Here is a 6,649-nt window from a genome sequence, read left to right on the forward strand (position 1 = left end):
ATGTGTCATTCATGGGATAATTGCTGTTTGTCAAACTGAACTTTTGATCTTAAATCGATTCGATTGTCTTTCAGTAATTGTTCTGATTGGTAATCATGTCACCAAAACAAGTAAAACTCATATCAAGAAAATTCACTTGAAAAATTAACACATGTGAGATTCTACGAGATCCTTGTACATGTCTTAATAGATAACAAAATGCAAATAGGTATCACATGGTTAGGAACAGGGGTTGAGGAAATCGTGAAAATAGTCTGCGACTGCACATGTCTTTTAAGGCATGATCGCACGGAAGTGGCAGGGCTCGGATCACGGTGGTATCAACCCGCTTCTTCTATTATTTTTTTTTAAAACAGCCAAACAGTAGATATTAGACAACCCAGGTATAGTCAGGGATGTGTGAATTTTCTCGTAAGACAAAGTAGGCATGTGGATCAATCCATTTTACCGTGAACAGGGATGCATGAAATTTAACCCTCAAAAAAGACAAATTTTCTTGCATTATGTCTTCATGTATCTTTGCACTTATAAAGAGCCACAAGCCTAATGTTGTCAACAATGATTCGACACAGACACATCACTGTTCACAACAAGTCCAAACAGACACTTCACTGTTCATAACAAGTATAAGATTCAACATTTATTACAAACAGACACTTCACTGTTCATAACAAGCATAAGATTCAACATTTATTCCACACAGACACTTCACTGTTCACAACAAGTATAGGAATCAACAAGTATTCCACATAGACACTTTACTGTTCACGACAAGCATAAGATTCAACATTTATTCCAAACAGACACTTCACTGTTCATAACAAGCATAAGATTCAACATTTATTCCACACAGACACTTCACTGTTCACAACAAGTAAAGGAATCAACATTTATTCCACATAGACACTTTACTGTTCACCACAAGTAAAGGAATCAACAAGTATTCCACACAGACACTTCACTGTTCACCACAAGTAAAGGAATCAACAAGTATTCCACACAGACACTTCACTGTTCACAACAAGTATAGGAATCAACAAGTATTCCACACAGACACTTCACTGTTCACGACAAGCATGAGATTCAACATTTATTCCAAACAGACACTTCACTGTTCATAACAAGCATAAGATTCAACATTTATTCCAAACAGACACTTCACTGTTCACAACAAGTAAAGGAATCAACAAGTATTCCACACAGACACTTCACTGTTCACAACAAGTATAGGAATTAACAAGTATTCCACACAGACACTTCACTGTTCACCACAAGTAAAGGAATCAACAAGTATTCCACACAGACACTTCACTGTTCACAACAAGTATAGGAATCAACAAGTATTCCACACAGACACTTCACTGTTCACGACAAGTAAAGGAATCAACAAGTATTCCACACAGACACTTCACTGTTTACAACAAGTAAAGGAATCAACAAGTATTCCACACAGACACTTCACTGTTTACAACAAGTATAGGAATCAACAAGTATTCCACACAGACACTTCACTGTTCACAACAAATAAAGGAATGAACAAGTATTCCACACAAACACTTCACTGTTCACAACAAGTATAGGAATCAACAAGTATTCCAAACAGACACTTCACTGTTTACAACAAGTATAGGAATCAACAAGTATTCCACACAGACACTTCACTGTTCACAACAAGTATAGGAATCAACAAGTATTCCACACAGACACTTCACTGTTCACAACAAGTATAGGAATCAACAAGTATTCCACACAGACACTTCACTGTTCACAACAAGTATAGGAATCAACAAGTATTCCACACAGACACTTCACTGTTCACCACAAGTAAAGGAATCAACAAGTATTCCACATAGACACTTTACTGTACACGACAAGCATAAGATTCAACATTTATTCCAAACAGACACTTCACTGTTCATAACAAGCATAAGATTCAACATTTATTCCAAACAGACACTTCACTGTTCACGACAAGCATAAGATTCAACATTTATTCCAAACAGACACTTCACTGTTCACAACAAGTAAAGGAATCAACAAGTATTCCACACAGACACTTCACTGTTCACCACAAGTAAAGGAATCAACAAGTATTCCACACAAACACTTCACTGTTCACAACAAGTATAGGAATCAACAAGTATTCCACACAGACACTTCACTGTTCACAACAAGCATAAGATTCAACAAGTATTCCACACAGACACTTCACTGTTCACAACAAGTATAGGAATTAACAAGTATTCCACACAGACACTTCACTGTTCACAACAAGTATAGGAATCAACAAGTATTCCACACAGACACTTCACTGTTCACGACAAGCGTAAGATTCAACATTTATTTCAAACAGACACTTCACTGTTCACAACAAGTAAAGGAATCAACAAGTATTCCACACAGACACTTCACTGTTCACCACAAGTAAAGGAATCAACAAGTATTCCACACAGACACTTCACTGTTCACCACAAGTATAGGAATCAACAAGTATTCCACACAGACACTTCACTGTTCACAACAAGTATAGGAATCAACAAGTATTCCACACAGACACTTCACTGTTCACAAGTATAGGAATCAACAAGTATTCCACACAGACACTTCACTGTTCACAAGTATAGGAATTAACAAGTATTCCACACAGACACTTCACTGTTCACAACAAGTATAGGAATCAACAAGGATTCCACATAGACACTTCACTGTTCACGACAAGCATAAGATTCAACATTTATTCCAAACAGACACTTCACTGTTCATAACAAGCATAAGATTCAACATTTATTCCACACAGACACTTCACTGTTCACAACAAGTATAGGAATCAACAAGTATTCCACACAGACACTTCACTGTTCACAACAAGTATAGGAATAAACAAGTATTCCAAACAGACACTTCACTGTTCACAACAAGTAAAGGAATCAACAAGTATTCCAAACAGACACTTCACTGTTCATAACAAGCATAAGATTCAACATTTATTCCACACAGACACTTCACTGTTCACAACAAGTAAAGGAATCAACAAGTATTCCACATAGACACTTTACCGTTCACAACAGGTATAGGAATCAACAAGTATTCCACACAGACACTTCACTGTTCACCACAAGTAAAGGAATCAACAAGTATTCCACACAGACACTTCACTGTTTACAACAAGTATAGGAATCAACAAGTATTCCACATAGACACTTCACTGTTCACAAGTATAGGAATCAACAAGGATTCCACATAGACACTTCACTGTTCACGACAAGCATAAGATTCAACATTTATTCCAAACAGACACTTCACTGTTCATAACAAGCATAAGATTCAACATTTATTCCACACAGACACTTCACTGTTCACAACAAGTAAAGGAATCAACAAGTATTCCACACAGACACTTTACCGTTCACAACAGGTATAGGAATCAACAAGTATTCCACACAGACACTTCACTGTTCACCACAAGTAAAGGAATCAACAAGTATTCCACACAGACACTTCACTGTTCACAACAAGTATAGGAATCAACAAGTATTCCACACAGACACTTCACTGTTCACAACAAGTATAGGAATTAACAAGTATTCCACACAGACACTTCACTGTTCACAACAAGTATAGGAATTAACAAGTATTCCACACAGACACTTCACTGTTCACAACAAGTATAGGAATCAACAAGTATTCCACACAGACACTTCACTGTTTACAACAAGTATAGGAGTCAACAAGTATTCCACACAGACACTTCACTGTTCACAACAAGTATAGGAATTAACAAGTATTCCACACAGACACTTCACTGTTCACGACAAGCGTAAGATTCAACATTTATTTCAAACAGACACTTCACTGTTCACAACAAGTATAGGAATCAACAAGTATTCCACACAGACACTTCACTGTTCACAACAAGTATAGGAATTAACAAGTATTCCACACAGACACTTCACTGTTCACGACAAGCGTAAGATTCAACATTTATTTCAAACAGACACTTCACTGTTCACAACAAGTATAGGAATCAACAAGTATTCCACACAGACACTTCACTGTTCACAACAAGTATAGGAATTAACAACTATTCCACACAGACACTTCACTGTTCACGACAAGCGTAAGATTCAACATTTATTTCAAACAGACACTTCACTGTTCACAACAAGTAAAGGAATCAACAAGTATTCCACATAGACACTTCACTGTTCACAAGTATAGGAATCAACAAGTATTCCACACAGACACTTCACTGTTCACAACAAGTATAGGAATCAACAAGTATTCCACATAGACACTTCACTGTTCACAAGTATAGGAATCAACAAGTATTCCACATAGACACTTCACTGTTCACGACAAGCATAAGATTCAACATTTATTCCAAACAGACACTTCACTGTTCATAACAAGCATAAGATTCAACATTTATTCCACACAGACACTTCACTGTTCACAACAAGTATAGGAATCAACAAGTATTCCACACAGACACTTCACTGTTCACAACAAGTATAGGAATAAACAAGTATTCCAAACAGACACTTCACTGTTCACAACAAGTAAAGGAATCAACAAGTATTCCAAACAGACACTTCACTGTTCATAACAAGCATAAGATTCAACATTTATTCCACACAGACACTTCACTGTTCACAACAAGTAAAGGAATCAACAAGTATTCCACATAGACACTTCACCGTTCACAACAGGTATAGGAATCAACAAGTATTCCACACAGACACTTCACTGTTCACCACAAGTAAAGGAATCAACAAGTATTCCACACAGACACTTCACTGTTTACAACAAGTATAGGAATCAACAAGTATTCCACATAGACACTTCACTGTTCACAAGTATAGGAATCAACAAGGATTCCACATAGACACTTCACTGTTCACGACAAGCATAAGATTCAACATTTATTCCAAACAGACACTTCACTGTTCATAACAAGCATAAGATTCAACATTTATTCCACACAGACACTTCACTGTTCACAACAAGTAAAGGAATCAACAAGTATTCCACATAGACACTTTACCGTTCACAACAGGTATAGGAATCAACAAGTATTCCACACAGACACTTCACTGTTCACCACAAGTAAAGGAATCAACAAGTATTCCACACAGACACTTCACTGTTCACAACAAGTATAGGAATCAACAAGTATTCCACACAGACACTTCACTGTTCACAACAAGTATAGGAATTAACAAGTATTCCACACAGACACTTCACTGTTCACAACAAGTATAGGAATTAACAAGTATTCCACACAGACACTTCACTGTTCACAACAAGTATAGGAATCAACAAGTATTCCACACAGACACTTCACTGTTTACAACAAGTATAGGAGTCAACAAGTATTCCACACAGACACTTCACTGTTCACAACAAGTATAGGAATTAACAAGTATTCCACACAGACACTTCACTGTTCACGACAAGCGTAAGATTCAACATTTATTTCAAACAGACACTTCACTGTTCACAACAAGTATAGGAATCAACAAGTATTCCACACAGACACTTCACTGTTCACAACAAGTATAGGAATTAACAAGTATTCCACACAGACACTTCACTGTTCACGACAAGCGTAAGATTCAACATTTATTTCAAACAGACACTTCACTGTTCACAACAAGTATAGGAATCAACAAGTATTCCACACAGACACTTCACTGTTCACAACAAGTATAGGAATTAACAACTATTCCACACAGACACTTCACTGTTCACGACAAGCGTAAGATTCAACATTTATTTCAAACAGACACTTCACTGTTCACAACAAGTAAAGGAATCAACAAGTATTCCACATAGACACTTCACTGTTCACAAGTATAGGAATCAACAAGTATTCCACACAGACACTTCACTGTTCACAACAAGTATAGGAATCAACAAGTATTCCACATAGACACTTCACTGTTCACAAGTATAGGAATCAACAAGTATTCCACACAGACACTTCACTGTTCACAAGTATAGGAATCAACAAGTATTCCACACAGACACTTCACTGTTCACAACAAGTATAGGAATTAACAAGTATTCCACACAGACACTTCACTGTTCACAACAAGCATAAGATTCAACATTTATTCCAAACAGACACTTCACTGTTCACAACAAGTATAGGAATCAACATTTATTCCACACAGACACTTCACTGTTCATAACAAGCATAAGATTCAACATTTATTCCAAACAGACACTTCACTGTTCACAACAAGTATAGGAATCAACAAGTATTCCACACAGACACTTCACTGTTCACAACAAGTATAGGAATTAACAAGTATTCCACACAGACACTTCACTGTTCATAACAAGCATAAGATTCAACATTTATTCCAAACAGACACTTCACTGTTCACAACAAGTATAGGAATCAACAAGTATTCCACACAGACACTTCACTGTTCACAACAAGTATAGGAATTAACAAGTATTCCACACAGACACTTCACTGTTCACGACAAGTATAGGAATTAACAAGTATTCCACACAGACACTTCACTGTTCACAACAAGCATAAGATTCAACATTTATTCCAAACAGACACTTCACAATTCACAACAAGCATAAGATTCAACATTTATTCCACATATACACTTCACCATTCACGACAAGC

This window comes from Haliotis cracherodii, unplaced genomic scaffold (assembly GCF_022045235.1).
Source record: "Haliotis cracherodii isolate W230 unplaced genomic scaffold, xgHalCrac1.p SCAF_14, whole genome shotgun sequence".
Lineage (NCBI taxonomy): Eukaryota > Metazoa > Mollusca > Gastropoda > Lepetellida > Haliotidae > Haliotis > Haliotis cracherodii.